The sequence below is a fragment of the Medicago sativa genome, chromosome 4, assembly GCF_051527215.1.
Source record: "Medicago sativa cultivar Bolivia chromosome 4, Bolivia_mono, whole genome shotgun sequence".
NCBI classification, from domain to species: Eukaryota; Viridiplantae; Streptophyta; class Magnoliopsida; order Fabales; family Fabaceae; genus Medicago; species Medicago sativa.
The window spans coordinates 36,147,911-36,172,365 of record NC_140752.1 but is presented as its reverse complement, the minus strand read 5'-3'; the positions used below and the strand labels follow the sequence as shown (position 1 = coordinate 36,172,365).

General features: G+C 36.1%; 1 pseudogene; it reads right to left on the bottom strand.

Annotated features, from left to right (window-relative positions):
- Positions 1-6,040: 6,040 nt before the first annotated feature.
- On the bottom strand, positions 6,041-16,943 carry LOC146929075 (uncharacterized; annotated as a pseudogene).
- Positions 16,944-24,455: the final 7,512 nt, after the last annotated feature.

Sequence of the window (24,455 nt, the reverse complement as noted above, 5' to 3'; positions counted from 1 at the left end):
CATTGACTCACCACTTCCTGGTGAGGATAAAGATTATCCTTTGGATAATTTCTGCATTCTTTGTTGCCTCGATGTCGAGATTGCTTAGTTCCTTGACTATTTCGGTTTCTTTGATCTGGATTTTTTTACTTTAGAAAGTTCTAGGATCCCATTTTATAATGCGTCAATATATGCACACTTTATTTCTCCCAAAACCCTTGTTCGTAATGTATCTCGGCCCAGTAGTTTGTCTTTTGTATTAATCGATAGGTCTTTTGGTAACTTTTATTTGGCATTTGTTCTTTAATTTGACTTTGATTACCAATTTCAGTTAATAATGACTTTTACAAAAGCGGTATTATGTTACAATATAACTTCAACCATTATTAACAAAAAGAAACGGATTTTGTGTGGAAAAAACCTGGACACAATATGAGTTGTTTCAGTTGGGACCCTTCATGTTTCCAATTTCTACATTATTTCTTATCATGGGTTACATAGCGCTCTTTAAAAGGATGCGAACTTGAACACTTTCTCTAACCGCTCCCCACTTCATGCCTTGTAAGGATGCAGATTCTTAGAAGATGTACTTCCCTTCCCATTATGGCTTCAACCCTAAATTTCTGCATTTTCATGAATAACAAAAAATTTCTTAAACTAAAGGTTAGAGATCCTATTATGGCCCTACGGCTCATTGTAGAGAGCGAAATTCCTTCCTCATTTCCTTCTCTAGGCTATCTCAAAGATTTTAATCCGAATTATTTTGAGAGTGCTCATGACGGGATTCTTCAGCAACTTTAAACAAAAATTCTGAACATTGACCTGTTTCATGTTCTAGAGGAAGATCCTGACCGTGGCTCGGACTTGATTGCTCCCGTCAAAACTCTTAGCAATTCTCAAGAGTTTTTTTTCCAATATCTCTGTCCTTGCTTTCCTAGTTGAGTTTGTCCCTCTCTTAGGACAGATAATACAATTAGTTTATAACAAATCACAACTCACTTGCAGGATGGCGGAACGCCATAGCCTTCGCCTGCACCACTTCGAAAAGATACAATTCTATGGCACAAGAAGTTTTGTCTAAGACTTTTCCCGACAAAGAAACAAGTGATATAGTGTCGTCAAAAGCTAGAAAAGCTATTGAACACTATGAAGTAGCGACCAAACTCTGTCATGATGTTGCATGTTCACGACTAGAAAAGGAGTTTGTAGAAGTAAAGCAAGAGATTTGCTTATCTATATATGAAAGATTAAAGGCTAACCTTAAGCTCTAGGCTTGTTTACAACCATTATAGCCTTTATTTATAATTCTAATATTGTCTAAGGTCTATACAACTTCTTTTCTTAGCATTATATTGGTCTTAACAATGCCATGTTTCATTTCTTAAGTATCTTAATGTATTCGCCATATTTTGTGTTACAACATTTAATTGCCAACAAATGGTTTCCTCGACAAATCGTGTGTTGTAACATTTCATTGTCAATGAATAACTTCCTCGACAAATTGTTAATGGCAAAAACTCGAAAAAAATGAATTGAGATATAAACAAATATTACTCGAACTTGGAGATGTAACCGCCCGATTTTTCGCTAGATTTAATTATTATTTTTATGTGCGTTTATATGTGCTCATATGTGATTAATTGCCTCTATGTGTATTTTTGGTTGGGACTTGTAGAATTCGGCGTTAGAAGGGTATTTTAGTCATTCTGGACTCATGGGTATTTTGGTCATTTTGTGAGTAGGGGTAATTTAGTAATTTTGATGAGGATTATTTTTAGTGCTTAGTGAGAGCCGTTATTATTTTACTAAGTATTAGGGAGTTGTAGTGAATTGTTTTATAACCGGTAAGTGACCGTTATTATTATATTTTACCGTTGAGTGGGTAGAAACATTTTGAATTAGATTAGTAATGGGTTAGGCCCATTAAAGCATTGTGAGTTGAGCCCAATTATGTAGAGCCTATATAAACTCTAGTCTTTAGAGAAAATAGGGTTTCATATCATTTTACACATTTTTGAGAAGAGGTGGAGAGAGAAAGAGCAAGAGAAGATAAGGGTTTGAAGAGGAAAGCTAGAGAGAGCTAGAGGAAGGTAGAGGATTCAAGGATTGGAGCTAAAGTGAAGCCTTAGCTAGAGTTTGTGGAGAATTAAGGTAAGGGGGTTAGAATTCAATCATAATTAATAGTTGTAGCTTCTTCCCTAATTCTTTGCTTAAGTGCTTAATTGAATAAGTGGTTGATTTGAATTTGGTTGTAGAAATCGTGCTTAACTTTGATGATATGATTATGTACATGAATTGAATGATAATTGTGTTGTTGTTGAATTTGTATGTTAAAATGGGTATATATGAACATGATATGTTTTTGTGTGAAATTGATGAAGAATGAAGTTGTGGTTGTTAAATTGTGGATGATTTCATGATTAGATGTTGTTGTTGTTGTTGTTAGATGTGTGGTTTATGAATTGATGCATTGGGTATCATGAATTGGTGAATTATGATGAGATTTGTTGTTGTTGTTGAAAGTTGTGGAAGTTTTGGTGAATTGGTGAATTTTGTTAAGTTGATGTTTTAATCTCAAATTTGATGCATGTTTGAGTGTTTTGAAATGTATATGACCTGTAAACATCTTTTGGATTGAGTTTTGGGGTTTGGAATTATCAAAATTGGGATTTTGGGGTGAAAAGGGTTGAAACCCGTAATATTTTTTCTGCAGAACTATGATTGTTCGCTTAAGCGAACGCGTAAGCGAACACCATAGCAGGTTCTGGAACTTGTTCGCTTAAGCGAACCAGGCCTTCGCTTAAGCGAACCTGCCCAGTTTCAGCAAGTTTTGATTTTTGTTTCGTGCACTTGGGGACCAATCCGAGCTTTCTAAAATGTTTCTTTTGACTTGTTTATTCTCTGTTTACACACTTAAACCTACTGAAACATCGTTTGAATCGAATTGGACTTGATTTTGTGAAATCGAACTTAACTTTTGAAAAATGGTCCAAAACGTCGATTTTTCCGAAACTCGTTTTTCTCATGGAATTGAAGTAGGGTTAAGGTTGTACACTGATTATATGGTTTCTAAAAATGGTTGTGATTGGTTTCATCAAGTCTTAACTTGTTTTGCTTTGGAAATGGGATTTTCTTGAAAAGTGATAAAGAGAGACGAACTTTGTGATTCTCATGGTTTCTTCGCATTTAGCCAATGAAACGTATATGTATACTCTACTGCACTTGTATGTGGCCTAGAGGTATACTTAGTTGAGGCATTGGATCTTGTTTACTTGGTTTTAGTTCAATTGCTTCAATTATTTTAAATTGTGGAATGATAGACGAACTTTGTTGAAAATGGTTTTAACAGCCGATTGTCTTATAAATCTTTTGTGGATAGTTTGATATAATTAAATGAAGATATGTGAATGATTGTTAGGTGTTGAATATGAAGTTTATCATAAGGTGTTGTATTTTCTCCTTTACTTGGTTTATGAGAAAGTATATGGAATTATTGAGCTATATTGTGTAGTTGATGTTGATTAATGGTGATATTGTTGGTGAATACATATATGTTAATTGATGGTGATACTGTTGGTGAATGCATATATGTTGAACATAGTTGATGTTGAGTAATGCATATATGTTAATGATGATGATGATGATGTTGATGTTTGTTGATAATTATGATGATGATGATGATGTTGATGTTTGTTGATAATTATGATGATGATTATGTTAATGATAATGTGGTGATGACTCTTAATTGAATTATGACTTGATTGATTGTGTGGACGTAAATACTTGATAATGCAATTGTTGTGTAAGTTGATCAATGTAAAAGGAGGTGTACTTTTACATTGTTGTTGGTGGATATATATGTTGGAGTTTTTGCATTATTCGGTCTTTGCTTGTATGTCCATGCATCATAGTCATATTGAGTCATATGAGAAATTTAAAAGGAGGTGTACTTTTACATAGTTGAATTGTAAGAGGAGGTGTACTTTTACATAGTTGAATTGTAAGAGGAGGTGTACTCTTACATAAGATGTTCTGTTGGCATCTTGAGGTGACGACCTTTGTTGTTGGTGACGGTACCGCATGCATCTAGAAGAGTCTAGAACATTGCATGCATTTGAATGGTTGATGAGTTGTGTCATAATTGAATATGTGACTTGATGAAATTGTGCATTGGTGAAATTTGGTGAATGTTGTGATTGTGTGGATTGGTGTATATGTACATTGGTGGATTTTGGTGATGGTTGTGAATAATTGAACTATGTTCTAATTGCCTGTCTTACTTGCTTGTGCTTATACACTTGGTGAATATATTTGATGATAACTATTGTGATAATAATGATGAGGTGAGAATTGTATATGTATATACATAGGATGTGGTAATTTCCTTGATAATGATTGCTTGCTTATAACTTTGAAATGATGAATTGTACTTGTTGAGTTAAGTATGCTAAATGAGGAATAAGGTGAGTTATCCTTTCATTGATTGATGTTGATGAATGATGAGCTTATGTCGATGACTTGATTAGAGATTCAATATGCTTGCTATGCTATGTTATTATTGTGATAGCTTGATGTGTATGGAATGGGGGATAATAATCATATGATGTTAGAATTCTAGGAGGGATGGGTATGTATATATGTTATGCATGAATCCTTGAATGCCTGTGTTTTTTTATGTTGATTATGATTGATGTAAAGCTAACCTCCAGTGGTTTTGACCGCCTACCTGTCTGTATGGATGGGTAGACGCTATGCAGGAGTAGTTCGCTTTTGGTGAATGCTTGGATAGCGGGAGCTAATCTCCGTTATCGTTTTGGAGTCGTAGGTTTAGGCTCTGATTAGGTTGTCGGTGTCTTTATGCTGTTGTTGGATTTTATTTTTGAGATTTACCCACTTGTCGGGATTTTGGAGGAATTATAAGTTGATATATTTTGATACCATGGCATGTATATTTTGGAGATGTATGATTTGTATCCGCTGCGACTGTTGAGATATTTTATACATGCATGTTGTTTGAATTTTGCTGAGACGTAGCGTCTATTTCTTGAATATATGCTTTATTCGCGTGTTTTATCGCTTTAATAGAAATAGGGCGTTACAGGAGACACTTAAACTGAAAAACTTAGAACAACTGTCTTTTGCCCCCATGAGTTTTGGCATTAACTATCCTGCCAAATGGTTTTCGCTAAGAGCCAACTCAATCTTTAATCTTCATACGTTCATGTGACCTTTGGAACAACTTACGTTGAATTTTGTACAGATGCCGTCAGATCTTTTGGTTGTTATGACCACCATTTCTTTGGTTATCACCATCTGCTTCGACAACATCTTCCCTAATGGTCCCTATAACCATTTTGAATTGACTTAGCCTCTAAGGCGTATTCTCGATGCTGCACACTACGTCGCAATCTGATTCTAAATCCATAAAGTCTGAATCTATCTCATCGTCTCCAGCAGCATTTCCTTAAATAGGAGGAAAATACAATCTTTCTTTTACTGGTCTTATAACCGTCTCGACCAGTTTTTCTTTAGCGTCAACAACTATATCATTAGTTCTTGCAGCAATACCCTTTTTGGACCTTTGATACCTCCTCCATTGAGTTCGAGTCATATGATTTTTACCTTTGTAATTATTTCGATAAGCATATTTCTTTGAATCGTCTGGATTTTCAGTATTAGTGGTGACGCTTATAATGACAATTACTAGTATCGCCTTTCACCACATTACTCCTTCTGTACTGAACATTCTTATGTGTCAGCTGAACCCATTTTTGTATAGGTGCCTTAGCATGGGGCACATAAGGTTTCTCTTGACCATTCTTACTAACATAATTGGTGGTCGAAGAGTTAATGATGAAAGGGATATACTCTCTCAGGTCACCATTATAAGCAAAAATTAATTTTTTAAGTTCATTCATTAAATGATGTATTTGATCAATAATATAGATCAAATACATCATTTAATGAATGAACCTAACAAGTTGATTTTTGCTTATAATACTGACCGGAGGGAGTAACTCTTAGTAAAAGAGAACTTTGGTCTATGATCATCAAACCATTTTCATCTCTTCTTAGATTCAGGAACAACATTTTCAAGACTTTTGGTAACCTCTTTATCGAATACTGAACAACATCTAGGGCACACCATTACCTCAGAGTTGTTCAATCTACAACGATTGAGGAAATCAATCAGCTCCTCTTCAGCCATGGGATAGGCTGCTTTTTCCTTCTCATCGAACTGGAGTTTTCCGTCAGCATCCTTGGGATTTCCAAAAACTTCTACCATCTGACATTCAGCAGCATCATCTTTTGCTTCGAGAGACAACTTTTCAACAACATCTGCAATGGCTTCCACTACGTTGCAACTTGCAACTTATGTGTACATTGCATCAACGTCCTTTAATGGATCACCATCTATTTAAATATGGGGCTTTGCTTTGTCTCCAAACCTCAGCCTACCTTCGTTTAAACCTCTTTGCACTAAGTCCCTGAAAAGTGCACAATGTGAAGTCTTGTGACCCAAAAAATCATGATATTTACAATACCCTCTCTATTTACGTAGTTCTAATGGCGGGATTTTAAACCGTTAGATACCGCCACTTGACCATCAGCAACTAAGAAATCAAAAATCTCATCGCATTTGGTTGCATTGAACGTGTAAGTTTTGGGAGTGTATCTATCATTTTGTGTCTCGACAGAATTTTTCCCATCATGAAATTCTGGCTGGCTAGCAACAGAATGTTCTACGAGATGTTCCAACACCAAACACAGATTACGGATGTTGAATGAGATGTTTAGAACAACGTCACCTACTCTGGGGGCTACCAAGCCAGGAGGAAATCCACTAGTGTAGTCCTTATTCTCTAGCTCTCAGCAAACTCCTCGTTTACACTAAAGACCTAGGACCTACCCGTATTGACTTCAACCTAGGAACTCCTAGATCTGAGATCCCATCTCACTCCTTACAGTCAATCACAGCCCCTGTGATTCTCAGATTACAGACTCAATCAAAAAGATGAAGTTACCTTCAAAACAAAACAACTACGACCTTGCTTAAAAGCTTTGGTGTAGCACAACGAGTTTACAACTCAATAAACAGTCCTTAGCATGTATCAAGAAGATACAAGAAAGGCTCACAATAAAACAGTACTAAACTTGCATCAACACGATACAAGAGTAGACACACAAAAGACTCAAAACCCTAAAACTAGACTTTTTAGAATGACGGCTTCGGTTCCATGAATTAGGTCTTGTAGTCTTGTATTTATACTGAAGCAATAACGAGTCAGTAACTTGTCGGGCTTCAGAACAATCCGGTGATCCATATCACGAACAACAGAACCAAAAAAGGAAACTCCTATTATGTAGGCACATTATTAGGAACAATCCAAACACATCCAAAGTTTCCTAAATTGTTGTCACAACTTTAGGAAATAACAAACCACTGATTCTGTACCAAAAAGCACGCAGCTTGACTAACAAGAATAAAGGCGTGGATTCCTTAAATAAAATAACGCGTGCGTAAATCAAGGCACAGGAACAGGTCACACTGAACCTTGCCAGGATGTTGGAACATCGTATCCAACATCACACTTGAATATTTGTTTTAGGAAAAAATGAAGCCAACATACAAATATCCAACAATCTCCCCCTTTTGGCAAATTTTTGGCTAAAACAAATTAACGCCAATCCAATTAAATCAGAGAGATAACACACGCAACCTTTCCTTCAATCTTCAAAAACAAAATCTACCTTGAAGAAAGGTTCACAAACTCAGATTATCAATAGATACCAAAATACAGTCCGTCAGTCATCACATATAATCTTCAGGACATAGAAGAAGTATATTACAGATCTCTGAACCTACTTTTGCAATTTTTCAAATCATCATATGCAACAGTAGATAAGAGAAATAGGTACCATACTTGAACAATCAAAGCCTTGCAGCAGCAGACATATAAGGAAAAATAAATTCCTATTACATCCTAGACAGTCAACTGTCACAACACGCTACTCAGATAATCATAAAAAGTAAACTTATCAGACAGTATTCAGTAGCTCAAACAGGATGTTCCGTCATCCATAGGAACATTCAGGTACACAGAGAATTACTCCCCCTCAAAGATGCAACCATAGAGTAATTACTAACACGAATATTCCATTACTCCCCCTGAACACATGCACAAAAAGAATCTTGAAAAACCAAAACTCTTACCACATAGAGTAAGAAAACTTCAGGAAAGATTCAACCAAAACCTCAGGGAATATTCACCAACTAGCATACCCAAGCTATCAGACCTATCAAGGCCACACAGAGACATGTTCCAATTTTCTTATAGCAACAGCAGAGAACATGTACAACCGAAATACATTTTTCTCCCCCTTTTTAGCCATAAAATATGCCAAACAGAAAGTAGTAGACTTCAAGAGTAGATCATTGCCATGTATACCCCACAAATCAAAGACGTGCGCATAAGAGAAAATAGATAACACGTCTCACAAAACATATCATTACACTTCTTCATGCAGGAAAATGTCATCTAGATGTTTCAACATTATCAGGCACAACAGCAACAACAGAACATATGATGCAGAAGCAAACACATACAATCACCTGCTTCCAGTGAAAAAAAACTTCACAGGCATTTACAGAAGAACATAAGTAAGCATCTACTCCCCCTTTGTAGCCATAAATTCTGACAAGCTAATCAGAAAACTCCACACACTTTGATCACCACTTTCTGATCCATCCTTCTCATCACCAACAGTCACAATATTACTATCCCCATGATCAGAAATATTCTTACTTTGAGATCTTTCATTAACAGATGCTGACTCAGCCACAAACTTTATTTGATCAGGTTGAACCAGAGATGTTGTAACATCCGATGCAACATCCGGTGCAATAGCAGTTTTACAAGCAGACACAAACACACATTTCTCAATAGTATTATCAGCATCAGCAACATTCAAACTAGACTTACCTAAGTTGCCAGACTTAGTCAAAACAGGTGGAACACTAATTGACGCAGAGGAAGTCACAGAAGAACTTACATTTGGAGTTTTAGGTCTCCATTCTTTCCTAGCTTGAGTAATCTTACCACTGACCTTTGGTTGAACATGAGGTTGAGGGTATCCATACAGTTTATAACAGTAAGGCCTTATGTGACCCTTTCTACCACTATGGTGACATACCCATGGTGATTTCTTTTTGTTTTTAGAATTCTGATGTTCTTCAGGACGCTTCAACATTGGCTTGCTAGTAGAAGCAACATCAGTTCCTACAACACCTACAAATTTGATATCTTTATCCTGCTTTTGCTTTCTTATCAACCCATGGTCTTCTAAGGCATAGGCAAAATTCATGTTCTGTTGTTTCTGGTTTAGAGGTTCATAATCAAAACCTATTCCATTTAGTTTTCCTTTAACTTGACCTTCTAAAATTTTATCCAGAACACCAATACCAGTTGTCATCATCCTTACTTGTTTCTTAACATGTTAAAGATGTGAGTTCAGAAGTGTTACCTCATCATTGAGTTCAGAGATTTTTGCCAGATGATTACTTCTTTCAGCTAGCAGTTGACTATTTATCTTCTTCTGTTCTACTAGCATCCGGGATACCTCAGCACTTCTAGCATATAAACCTTTATAGGAAGCAGCTAACTCATCATAAGCTGACTCTTCATCACATGATTCAGTGTCAGAAAAAACTCTACCAGTCATGGCAGTCACCTGCTTAGTAGATTCACTTCCATCATCTCTTTCTAGGACATCTTTACCAGACTTACATCTTCCTGTCAAAGCTGCTACACGATTGAAATATTCATCATTGTTTCTATCCCTTCTTTGAGACTCACTGTTTCTGTTTATGTCGAATAAGATGTTCAGGATATTTGGTCTCGACTTTTTGTCAAACATCTCCAACACTTTGTTGAATTCTCTACCAAGATGCACAAATGCATCTAAAATACTTTCATCAATCTCCATATCACATTGAACATCTTCCTCATCGGTGTCAGAAACGAAAGCTATGTTTTTCTTCTTATATCCATTAGCTAATTCAAAGGCTTGAAGTGACCCTATTAGCTCATCAACCTTCATACTGGAGATGTCTTGTGCTTCTTCAATCGCAATCACCTTCATATCAAGTCTCTTAGGTAGAGATCTGAGAATTTTTCTAACAAGTTTTTCATCAGAAATCTTATCTCCAAGTGAGTCAAAAGAATTAGCAATATCAAGAATGTTCAAGTAATAATCATGTATGTTCTCATCCTCCATCATCTTCAGATTTTCAAATTTTGTGGTAAGAAGTTGAAGTCTTAAACTTTTTACTTTAGATGTACCTTCATGAGCAGTTTTGAGAATTTCCCAAGCATCCTTAGCCACAGTGCATTGCTTGATCATTCTGAACATGTTCTTGTCCACTCCATTGAAAATGGCATTCAAGGCTCTAGAGTTTGCAAGCGATGATTCATCTTCAACTGTAGTCCATTCTTCTTCTGATTTCAGAACAGCTGTCTTATTGCCATCTTTATCAACAACAACAGGATGCTCCCAACCTTTCAGCACAGCCTTCCATGTCTTGCTATCAATGGATTTGAGAAACGCACTCATATGTGACTTCCAATAATCATAGTTGGAGCCATCCAATAAAGGTGGTCTGTTAACAAATCCTCCTGCCTTGTCCATAATGCCATAAAGTATCTGCTCTGGATCTCACCCTAAAACAAGCAGGGTGCCTACTCTGGTACCAATTGAAATTCTGGCTGGCTAGCAACAGAATGTTCTACGAGATGTTCCAACACCAAACACAGATTACGGATGTTGAATGAGATGTTTAGAACATCGTGCTAGCAGTGGACATAAATAAAACAACAAAATAAAAGACAGAAAAATAAAAGGCACAAGAGAATTGTTGACCCAGTTCGGTGCAACGTCACCTACTCTGGGGGCTACCAAGCCAGGAGGAAATCCACTAGTGTAGTCCTTATTCTCTAGCTCTCAGCAAACTCCTCGTTTACACTAAAGACCTAGGACCTACCCGTATTGACTTCAACCTAGGAACTCCTAGATCTGAGATCCCATCTCACTCCTTACAGTCAATCACAGCCCCTGTGATTCTCAGATTACAGACTCAATCAAAAAGATGAAGTTACCTTCAAAACAAAACAACTACGACCTTGCTTAAAAGCTTTGGTGTAGCACAACGAGTTTACAACTCAATAAACAGTCCTTAGCATGTATCAAAAAGATACAAGAAAGGCTCACAATAAAACAGTACTAAACTTGCATCAACATGATACAAGAGTAGACACACAAAAGACTCAAAACCGTAAAACTAGACTTTTTAGAATGACGGCTTTGGTTCCATGAATTAGGTCTTGTAGTCTTGTATTTATACTGAAGCAATAACGGGTCAGTAACTTGTTGGGCTTCAGAACAATCCGGTGATCCATATCACGAACAACAGAACCAGAAAAGGAAACTCCTATTATGTAGGCACATTATTAGGAACAATCCAAACACATCCAAAGTTTCCTAAATTGTTGTCACAACTTTAGGAAATAACAAACCACTGATTCTGTACCAAAAAGCACGCAGCTTGACCAACAAGAATAAAGGCGTGGATTCCTTAAATAAAATAACGCGTGCGTAAATCAAGGTACATGAACAGGTCACACTGAACCTTGCCAGGATGTTGGAACATCATATCCAACATCACACTTGAATATTTGTTTTGGGCAAAAATGAAGCCAACATACAAATATCCAACAATCTCCCCCTTTGGCAAATTTTTGGCTAAAACAAATTAAGGTCAATCCAATTAAATCAGAGAGATAACACACGCAACCTTTCCTTCAATCTTCAAAAACAAAATCTACCTTGAAGAAAGGTTCACAAACTCAGATTATCAATAGATACCAAAATACAGTTCTTCAGTCATCACACATAATCTTCAGGACATAGAAGAAGTATATTACAGATCTCTGAACCTACTTTTGCAATTTTTCAAATCATCATATGCAACAGTAGATAAGAGAAATAGGTACCATACTTGAACAATCAAAGCCTTGCAGCAGCGGACATATAAGGAAAAATAAATTCCTATTACATCCTAGACAGTCAACTGTCACAACATGCTACTCAGATAATCATAAAAAGTAAACTTCTCAGACAGTATTCAGTAGCTCAAACAGGATGTTCCGTCATCCATAGGAACATTCAGGTACACATAGAATTACTCCCCCTCAAAGATGCAACCATAGAGTAATTACTAACACGAATATTCCATTACTCCCCCTGAACACATGCACAAAAAGAATCTTGAAAAACCAAAACTCTTACCACATAGAATAAGAAAACTTCAGGACAGATTCAACCAAAACCTCAGGGAATATTCACCAACTAGCATACCTAAGCTATCAGACCTATCAAGGCCACACAGAGACATGTTCCAATTTTCTTATAGCAACAACAGAGAACATGTACAACCGAAATACATTTTTCTCCCCCTTTTTAGCCACAAAATATGCCAAACAGAACGTAGTAGACTTCAAGAGTAGATCATTGCCATGTATACCCCACAATTCAAAGACGTGCACATAAGAGAAAACAGATAACACGTCTCACAAAACATATCATTACACTTCTTCATGCAGGAAAATGTCATCTAGATGTTTCAACATTAGCAGGCACAACAACAACAATAGACAATATGATGCAGAAGCAAACACATACAATCACCTGCTTCCAGTGAAAAAAAAACTTCACAGGCATTTACAGAAGAACATAAGTAAGCATCTACTCCCCCTTTGTAGCCATAAATTCTGACAAGCTAATCAGAAAACTCAACACACTTTGATCACCATTTTCTGATCCATCCTTCTCATCACCAACAGTCACAGTATTACTATCCCCATGATCAAAAATATTCTTACTTTGAGATCTTTCATTATCAGATGCTGACTCAGCCACACACTTTATTTGATCAGGTTGAACCAGAGATGTTGTAACATCCGATGCAACATCCGGTGCAATAGCAGTTTTACAAGCAGACACAAACACACATTTCTCAATAGTATTATCAGCATTAGCAACATTTAAACTAGACTTACCTAAGTTGCCAGACTTAGTCAAAACAGGTGGAACACTAATTGACGCAGAGGAAGTCACAGAAGAACTTACATTTGGAGTTTTGGGTCTCCATTCTTTCCTAGCTTGAGCAATCTTACCACTGACCTTTGGTTGAACATGAGGTTAAGGGTATCCATACAGTTTATAACAGTAAGGCCTTATGTCACCCTTTCTACCACAGTGGTGACATACCCATGGTGATTTCTTTTTGTTTTTAGAATTCTGATGTTCTTCAGGATGCTTCAACATTGGCTTGCTAGTAGAAGCAACATCAGTTCCTACAGCACCTACAAATTTGATATCTTTGTCCTGCTTTTGCTTTCTTATCAACCCATGGTCTTCTAAGGCATAGGCAAAATTCATGTTCTGTTGTTTCTGGTTTAGAGGTTCATAATCAAAACCTATTCCATTTGGTTTTCCTTTAACTTGACCTTCTAAAATTTTATCCAGAACACCAATACCAGTTGTCATCATCCTTACTTGTTTCTTAACATGTTAAAGATGTGAGTTCAGAAGTGTTACCTCATCATTGAGTTCAGAGATTTTTGCCAGATGATTACTTCTTTCAGCTAGCAGTTGACTATTTATCTTCTTCTGTTCTACTAGCATCTGGGATACCTCAGCACTTCTAGCATATAAACCTTTATAGGAAGCAGCTAACTCATCATAAGCTGACTCTTCATCACATGATTCAGTGTCATAAAAAACTCTACCAGTCATGGCAGTCACCTGCTTAGTAGATTCACTTCCATCATCTCTTTCTAGGACATCTTTACCAGACTTACATCTTCCTGTCAAAGCTGCTACACGATTGGAATATTCATCATTCTTTCTATCCCTTCTTTGAGACTCACTGTTTCTGTTGATGTCGAATAAGATGTTCTGAACATTTGGTCTCGACTTTTTGTCAAACATCTCCAAACTTTATTGAATTCTCTACCAAGATGCACAAATGCATCTAAAATACTTTCATCAATCTCCATATCACATTGAACATCTTCCTCATCGGTGTCAGAAACGAAAGCTATGTTTTTCTTTTTATATCCATTAGCTAATTCAAAGGCTTGAAGTGACCCTATTAGCTCATTAACCTTCATATTGTAGATGTCTTGTGCTTCTTCAATCACAATCAGCTTCATATCAAATCTCTTAGGTAGAGATCTGAGAATTTTTCTAACAAGTTTTTCATCAGAAATCTTATCTCCAAGTGAGTCAAAAGAATTAGCAATATCAAGAATGTTCAAGTAATAATCATGTATGTTCTCATCCTCCATCATCTTCAAATTTTCAAATTTTGTGGTAAGAAGTTGAAGTCTTAAACTTTTTACTTTAGATGTACCTTCATGAGCAGTTTTGAGAATTTCCCAAGCATCCTTAGCCACAGTGCATTGCTTGATCATTCTGAACATGTTCTTGTCCACTCCATTGAAAATGGAATTCAAGGCTCTAGAGTTTGCAAGCGATGATTCATCTTCAGCTGTAGTCCATTCTTCTTCTAATTTCAGAACATCTGTCTTGTTGCCATCTTTATCAAGAACAACAGGATGCTCCCAACCTTTCAGCACAGCCTTCCATGTCCTGCTATCAATGGATTTGAGAAAAGCACTCATGCGTGACTTCCAATAATCATAGTTGGAGCCATCCAATAAAGGTGGTCTGTTAACAAATCCTCCTGCCTTGTCCATAATGCCAGAAAGTATCTGCTCTGGATCTCACCCTAAAACAAGCAGGGTGCCTGCTCTGGTACCAATTGAAATTCTGGCTGGCTAGCAACAGAATGTTCTACGAGATGTTCCAACACCAAACACAGATTACGGATGTTGAATGAGATGTTTATAACACCGTGCTAGCAGTGTACATAAATAAAACAACAAAAATAAAAGACATGAAAATAAAAGGCACAAGAGAATTGTTGACCCAGTTCGGTGCAACGTCGCCTACTCTGGGGGCTACCAAGCCAGGAGGAAATCCACTAGTGTAGTCCTTATTCTCTAGCTCTTAGCAAACTCCTCGTTTACACTAAAGACCTAGGACCTACCCGTATTGACTTCAACCTAGGAACTCCTAAATCTGAGATCCCATCTCACTCCTTACAGTCAATCACAGCCCCTGTGATTCTCAGATTACAGACTCAATCAAAAAGATGAAGTTACCTTCAAAACAAAACAACTACGACCTTACTTAAAAGCTTTGGTGTTGCACAACGAGTTTACAACTCAATAAACAGTCCTTAGCATGTATCAAGAAGATACAAGAAAGGCTCACAATAAAACAGTACTAAACTTGCATCAACACGATACAAGAGTAGACACACAAAAGACTCAAAACCCTAAAACTAGACTTTTTAGAATGACGGCTTCGGTTCCATGAATTAGGTCTTATAGTCTTGTATTTATACTGAAGCAATAACGGGTCAGTAACTTGTTGGGCTTCAGAACAATCCGGTGATCCATATCACGAACAATAGAACCAGAAAAGGAAACTTCTATTATGTAGGCACATTATTAGGAACAATCCAAACACATCCAAAGTTTCCTAAATTGTTGTCACAACTTTAGGAAATAACAAACCACTGATTCTGTACCAAAAAGCACGCAGCTTGACCAACAAGAATAAAGGCGTGAATTCCTTAAATAAAATAACGCGTGCGTAAATCAAGGCACATGAACAGGTCACACTGAACCTTGCCAAGATGTTGGAACATCGTATCCAACATCACACTTGAATATTTGTTTTAGGCAAAAATGAAGCCAACATACAAATATCCAACACATCGGATGGCCTCAATACTTTGCATGTATAAGGAGGCCCTGGTTTTAATTCAGCAAAGTTTATTTTGCCATCTTCGACACCCTCAAGGGGTATGTCAAAATCTTGGTCACTTTCATTTGTATATACATAAGCAACCTTTTCTCTTCTGAACTTATGAGTTCTATCTTTCTCAGCCTTTCGTCTTTCGATTTGTCGAACTCTGTCGGCCAGTTGGGCCATATCTCTCAAGTATTGAGTGTCTAATTTCTTCCTAATGGAATAATTCATGCCACCCACGGTCATTTTGACTAACTCAAGTTCAGGCACTTGAGTAAAACATCCTGCCTTTAACAATCTGAATCTATTCAAATAATCTTCAACAGATTCTGCCGATTGTCTTCGCACACTCGCTAACTCCTTTAGACTTATTCTAGATTGGACCATGCAAAATTGTTCATGAAATAGCCTCTCTAATTGAGTCCAATGTTGAATGGAATTCGGTGCAAGCGTGGTAAACACGTAAAGGCATTCTTTGTTAGAGAATTTCGAAAAAACTTTAATCTCACATTCTCATTATTTGCAATATCTCTTGCTTCCATTAAATAATGTGTTATGTGTTTGACAGTAGATTCATTGGTATCACCAGCAAAAGTTGTGAACTTAGGAATCTTATAACCCCTAGGAAGTTCAGTTTGTAGAACATATTCTGACAAAGGAGATACAAAATTTTGTTGGACATTTCTAACAACTTCGTCTGCATCATGATTTCTATCTACCAAAATTACCTCTAGTTGTGCTTGTACCATTGGTTCGACTGGTTGGTGTCGAGGCACAAGTTGTTTTCTTTTAACCATGGGTTCGACAATTTGCACAGGTCAAGTAATTTGGGCTTGAGGGATAGTTTGGATATGAGGGATCTATTGATAGATAGTTTGTGGAGAGGTGAAGAAATTTGATATTCTCCCCATTTGAGTGGCTAATGCTTGGTAACCCTGATTCGTAGTTTGAATCAAAGGGTTAAACATCGTACCAATTTGTTATGTCAACAAATTAACAATCTCATGATAGCTCTCATCCATTTGTTGCCTAAACAACATCATAGACTCTGTAGTTAAGGCTGGTAGGCGCTTCTTCAAAAAATGATAGAACTTGAAGAGCTATGTGTATTAAACGGTGTAAATGGATTTGCATGTTCTGTAAATGCAGGAATATTATGCAAATTTGCCATCATTGAAGTTGACATACCATATAGTTAATCCTTAGAAAAGTTCTGCGTATTTATGACCTTATCATCAAATATAGTCCTCACTTGAGGGTCAGTAGAAGTAGGGACACTTGTAGACACGGGTACACCAGCAGTAAATGGTGGCACGAAGATCCCCATTTCTGGTTGTGTCATTTCGGCGGTTACAATCAGAGCGGTTGTGGGAGTGGTTACTCCCATTTCCGTCGAGACCGGCATGGCCATGGTTGCCCCCAAGGCCGTTGGTAAACTTGCACCCACTGCATGGGTGGATGTTTGTGTGATTTGTGCTTATAAAGAGGATTGCAATGACATAGACGCACCAGTATTGGCAGATTTAGTCATTTTATTCAAAGCTTTACCACTTCGTAAATGCAAGCACAAAGATGCGGATTTTCCTTAGGAAAAGTTTTATTTAAAATAGTTGTTAATCTTCAAAAAGACCGTTTCCACAAGAAAGTTTTTTTTTTTTTTTTAAAAAAAACAAGTTTTTCTTAGAAAAAGTTTTGAATTTTTTTTGAAGATTATGGCATTCTCCTTCAAGGGTTTCTTGTTTTAAAAAATGCACAATTGGATTTCTCCCAAAGGTTTTGAAAAAGGTTTTTGAAAACTACAATGAAAATTTCTTTCCAAGGTTTTGAAAAAGACTACAATGGAAACTTCTTTCCAAGGTTTTTAAAAATACAATGGAAGTTACTTTCCAAGATTTTGAAAACAGTTTTTTTTTCTTTTGTAAAAAGATGCACAAACAGGGTCCTACTGGGCGTGGTAATTTGTTTACCGGTGTTTTTGGTAAACAAATACCGTCTGTGTTGGGTATTTGTGTTGGCTGCATTGTTGCTAAAACAATTATCCTTGTTTATGTAAGTTGGAACCAATGTTCCAACATGTGTTTAGGCATCTCTGTAAGATGTTGGATACAATGTTCCAACATCTTGGCACGGTTCAGTGTGCTTGAGTCCATGCCTATTTGTACGCACGCCCTTTATTGTTTAAGGAAACAATATTTCCTTAACTTATTGTCCAAGCAACGCACATCTCTATACAGAATCAGCTGTGGAATATTTCTAAAGTAGATTTTATATTTTAGGAAATATTTATTATTGGTTGGAACGATCCTAGAAATGTTCCGACATTTTAAGACTTTCCATATCTATTTCTGATTTCTGTTTTGCAGATTAGCTGAACCGATCTGCTTTGTTCTGAAGCCCAACTAAGTATTTGGCCCAAGCTGCTTCAGCATATAAACAAGACTTCAAGACCTAATTGCTCATTCAAGCAGTCATACTAAAAAGTTTAGATTTTTAGGGTTTTGAGTCTACATGTATTCTGCTCTTGTATCATTTTGATGCAAGTTTAGAATCTTTATTGTGTGCCTTTCTTGTATCGTATGTGATACTTGTTTAGGACTATTTGTGTGAGTTTGATACTCTTGTGTACTCCGAAGTTGTGAAATAAGGTGTTAGTTGTTTGTGCTTGAAGGTAACTTCATCTTTGTGTTTGGTTTAGGTCTGATAGGTCACATGGGCTGTGATTGACCATTAGGATAGTGAGATGGGATCTCAGATCTCGGAGTTCCTAGGTTGAAGTCTATACGGGTAGGTCCTGGGTCATAAAATGTAAACGAGAAGTTTGCTGAGAGCTTTTGAATAAGGACTACACTAGTGGATTTCCTTCCTGGCTTGGTAGCCCCCAGAGTAGGTGTGTTTGTCACCGAACTGGGTCAACAAACTCATTGTGTTCTTTACTTTCCTGTCATTTATTTTCTTGTTTTTATTTCTGTTTATTACACGATGTTGGAACATTAAACGGAACATTGCAAACGTTAAAACATCTGACAGAACATATTAAAACAAGTGCGCTAGAATTTCAGACTGGTTTTGATTAAAACAAGAAGGATTAAACCAGAGATCCTAGGACATGTTATGCATTTTGTTGTTATGCGTTCATCGAGTTCGTAGGTTGCTTAACGAATGGGATGAGACTGTGTGGCGTCTTTCGACAGGTTTTAATACATTAAGTTTAAATTGCAGAAACTTAAAGAAAAGAAAAATTACAAATGCAAGTGCATTAAAAATAAAGATGGTTCGACAAATCCTTTACATACATTTTTATGACTCTTTTCTCTTGCGTCGGTACTTCAAGTGTTTTAGAATTCTGTATAGGCGATTTGCGACCTGTTTTCCCTATGGAAAACTACTATTTATACATAGCAAAATAACTGGAAAAAGTCTAACTCCACGATCAGCACTTCTTCCATGTAGACAACTGCTTGTCTCCCACGTTCTCCCTAGAGGAAACCACTTCTCTTTTGAAATTGAATCTTCCCGCTTCAAAGGTAGTTGCTTGACTTCGACGGGTTCGCCTCTTGCTCCATATCTTGTCGAACTTCCAAGCTTTGAGACTTTTTGCGCTAAGTCCAACATCTTGTCGAAACTCCTCTGATTGGAAAAGGACTTCGATTCCTGCAAGAGTAAAAGTCAACTAATGTTGACCACATTAAATGAGGCTGGTGAAAATACCAGCTAACAATAACAAATAGTTTGCACTTGATCGCACCCCTCGCCTGGTGGTAATCAAGAATAGTGTTCAGGTCTGGATCCAATGTACCGTCATAAGTTTCCAACTTTGGTGGTTTTGCAAAAGCACGGGGAACTGGATGGATATTTCGCTATTTTGACCGGTCCAGAACATTTAGCTTTGGTGGTGGCCTGCTGGTTCTTATTTAGTGGTTTTCCTTTATCCATGTAGTTGATGGCTTTTGTATCTAGCTAGGTGTTTTCTGGATCTTTTTGCTGTTGTTGGAGGTGTTGTCGGGAGGATTTTTCCTCAGTTTCTTGTTTTGTACTTTTTGCATCTTCTTTGCATATCCAGTGCTTTGAGATGTAGTTCAATTAATATATTTTTTCTTTTGCCTCTTGAAAAAAAAAAAAAGAAGCGAAAAGCCATAACTCGTAAAAAAAAACGTGACAAAAACAAGAATGTCACGTAGGTGGGTAAAAGGGAAGAATCACACCAAGTGGAAATGTGCAATTTTTCTTCTCCTCGCTTATAGAAATCAAAATCTTGTCGAGAAGTCCTAACTCAACTGACAAACGTCGAAAGTGTAAGGTCGGACGTTGTGATCCAAGTTCGAACCTGGGACCTCACAATTGTGTGTGAGTTTAATTTCAGTAGATTACCACTTCATCTAAGATAAAAAAAAAAAAAAAAAAAAAAACTTGCTCTTCATTTTGACGAAATTAAATAGTTTTCTTTGTCCTTATTCGGCTGTACACTCTATTCCTTCTGTCGGATAAAAGAAGCCTTCCTTCTAGATGAATATAGATAATTAATGTCAAATATCATCTTTCATTATTTAAATTAGATGTTTATAACAATTTAATTACTTGATTTTTTTTTAACAAAATTGATCATTCAAGTCATGGAATAAAAGTCAGAAAATATTTTTGTATCATGATCTTACTTTCTATAAATTCGGTTAAAAAATATTTATGTGGTTGTTTAATGTTAAATCGGTATGTTCAAATCCATTACCCTCAAAATTAGAGTTCATAAGTATATTATTCAGTCTTGATATCAAATAAAATTGATAAATTACTTGATTAGTAACATTGCTGATGAAATATTTATCTGTAAATTTGGCCATGATTAATAATATTGTTGATAAATACTTATCTATAAAATTGGCCTTACAAAAAAGAAGAAAATATGCGTAAGTAATCAATTTGATATCATGGCACTTTTGGACTTGTCAACTCTTTGTTAAATGATTCATAAGTCTTTTTAACGAAGTTGACTAAAAAATGGGTAACAATGTAAATATTTTAGACTTAAACGACCAATTTGTATAAAAAAAAAAACTTAAAAACCATTTCATAACCAAAAAAAAAAAAATTAGGTCAAGTAACAAGTGGTTAGAAATTCATCATTTTAAGATGAATAAGTTGGATGTCGAGAGTTTGGATCCCAATTCATACATATATTATTTAATGTCTTTACCCACTGAGTTAAGCTTATGAAGACAACTTATTATAAAAATCTAACTTAAAGTACCATGAGAGGTATTTGGCCACAAATTATTGAAACCTAATATCAAATTTTCCGTTTTTTTTTTTTTTGGTAAAGAGGGAAAGCAAAGTTTACTTTTAAATCTTTTTATGATTTTCATTTATTATCGTGACTAGCGATAATAAATAGGCTTAGATGGTTTGGACATGTAGAGAGAAGACCCGTAGATGCCGTTGTAAGAAGAGTAGATCAAATGGAGGAGAGTCAGGTTAAAAGAGGTAGAGGAAGACCTAAGAAAACCATTAGAGAAACCATTCGAAAAGATTTAGAGGTCAATGAGTTGGATCCAAATATGGTTTTTGATAGAACACTATGGCGTCATTTGATCCATGTAGCCGACTCCACTTAGTGGGATAAGGCTTGGTTGTTGTTGTTGTATCGTGACTAGCGTTTAGACGAAACTCCTTATCCGTCTATCTGCTCTTCTTAATGCACTATGATACATATAAATTACGAACAATAGTTTTTATAAAATTTTAATTAAAATTAATTTGATTTGGATTAAAATTATAGTTTTAGATAATAATTATTTTGCATTTTCATATTGTAACAAACTATACTTGTTTTTTTTTCAATGATACCAACAATATAAAAAATATAACATCTTTTAAAAAATATAACTAATATTACATAAATTCTTAAATTTTTTAATGACACAAACAAAAGAGCATTTCTATATAGTATATATGGTAAACATATACCTTTTATTTTTTTGTTTATTTCTTTTCAATTAAATTTTTTAGTTTATTTTATTCTAATGATATTTTTATACGAAAAGATCTTAAATCAATTTGAATGTTATTTTGGCAAAGTAATATATGGACAAAATATTTTAATGATTTCTATAAATCTTTTTTTTGAAAGAATGATTTCTATAAATCTATATACCAATAGATCCATAACTACATTTATAAGTTGTAAGAGTCTATTTAAAAAAAGAAAAGTTGTAAAAGTCTTCAGGTCTATGTTTTAACTTTGATGACTCATCAAAATCCAACTCATCTAAATTATTATGAATCACCAAAAAAAAAAAAAATTGGATAAAATAAAAATAAAGTTTAAAAGTGACAGTTCACTTTTTATTTTGTTCATGTTAACTTCTAAGAAAGGTTTCTTTTCAACTCAGCACTCACATTTTTTTTTACCGAAGCAAAGTTAACTATTATCGTTAATCAACCAATGTTCAATACAAGAAGGATAAGAATAAAAAATACGGTAACTAACACAAGAACATGCCGCCCAAGCTAAAGTATGAGTAACCATGTTCGCTTGTCTCCTAACAACCATCACCTCGAAGTTGGAATGTAAAGATAACTGATAAATAATACTAGAAATAATATCAGAGAATTCTGAATCACCATGGCCCGGAGACGATAGAGCTTGCATTAGAGTAGCTGAGTCGGACTCAAAGAAAACTCGGTCTCATCTGTTCACATCAGCAAAGTGAATGGAATCGAGTAATGTTATTGCCTCCCCCTCCAACATGGTCATATTTGCCCGTTGGTATTTCATTTGACCCTGAATAAATTTCTCACGAGAGTCTCTAACGCAACACGCAAAAGATGTAAGATGGATACGGTCATGAAATGCGGCATCCACATTGCACTTCAACCACGTCTCCCCCAAATTGAGTTGTTGCCTTGCACTATATTCTGTCTGTGTTGCACAACTGGTGGTGAGGGATTTTTATGAATCTTTTGTTATTGCTGTCATGCATCTAGTGTTGTTGAAGTATGATGAGCGTCATTCCAAATGACATCATTGCGTGCAACCCAAATTTGTCAAAGAAGTAAATCCACCTGACCAGCAATATCTCAGTTTTTTGAACAACATATGTCAAAAACAAAATCTATCAAACTGCTCTTAGTTCTAACTCGCGTATGCAACACAGTCGAAAGTCTTTCCCAATACCAGCTCTCACGCGCCAGATTACGTGCTTTATGAGGGGAATTCACCTTCCAGATTCTATGACATTCTCCTTCAACATGGAACGGATCCGGATCAGTGTGTAACAACTCCACCATAGCCAGTTTATAACCAGTTTTAACAGTATACCTCCCGTACGTTCCATCATCCACGATATTCTATCACTTTGAATTTCCGCAAACAGTGGCGTGTCGAGAATAGCTTGCACCATATCGTCTGAGAACAAATATTCAATCTTATCAATGTCCTAAGCTCGTTCCTCGTCAGCTATCAAATCATATACACACAAACTATGCACACATTTGCTTTGTGGGGATTGAATCCAGCTATCATGAACACCGCGAAACCATGGATCATTCATTACGCTTGTCCACCTACAACCATGTAAAAGTAACTGATGTGAATTCCAAATACTCCGCCAAGGAAAGCTCGGGTTATAATCGAGTTTAGCACCCAGAAAAGAAGACCGGGGAAAGTACCTCAATTTAAAAACTCTAGCAACCAGATATTTAGGTTTAGACATAATGCTCCATCCTTGATTAGCTACCATAGCGAGATTAAAAGCTTTAAAATTCTGAAACCCCATTCCACCAAACTCTTTGGGACATGCCACACGTTCCCATGCCATCTTTAATCCCTCGGTTGTTACTCCTTCCTCCCCACCAAAACTCATTAATGATCTTCTCAATATCATTTATAATTGAACTCAGTAGAAGGTAAATACTTATTATGTATGAAAGAATAGATTGTAACACAAGTTTGATCATAAGTTCCTTACCTGCCTTCGATAATGCTCGTCCCCTCCACGTATTTATTCGTCTCAATATGCGATCTTTGATAAAAGAAAAAACGGACTTCTTATCCTTACCAATCACCGAAGGTAATCCCAAATACATTTTCGTAACTCACATTGTTGTTTACTCAATAAAAAAGTTAATATTAAAAGAGGTTGTTAAAAATAGTTCCTTACCATGCCTAAACATATCTGTAGTTTTGTATTTGAATATATTTTTTTTTAAAATAGTAAAAAATTTCAGCAAGATATATGAAAGGAAAATTGCACATTCGTGGAACGTGACACAAAAAAAATAAAAAAATAAAAAATGAATAATGATTTAACGTGTACAAGTTGTGTAACAAGTGGTACCCACCCCCCAACCTTCTTCTACATATATAACTGACGAAGACAACTACGTTAACGTGTTCAATTGTCCTTCGATTTCAACTACCAAAAACTCATTTGAGGTTTCTTTCTCTGTTCGTTCCAACTCCAAATCATGTCTTTACCATGCAAGAAAACAAGCTTCACAAAACGTTGTTTTTCAGTGGCTAAGCAACACAAGGCACGCAT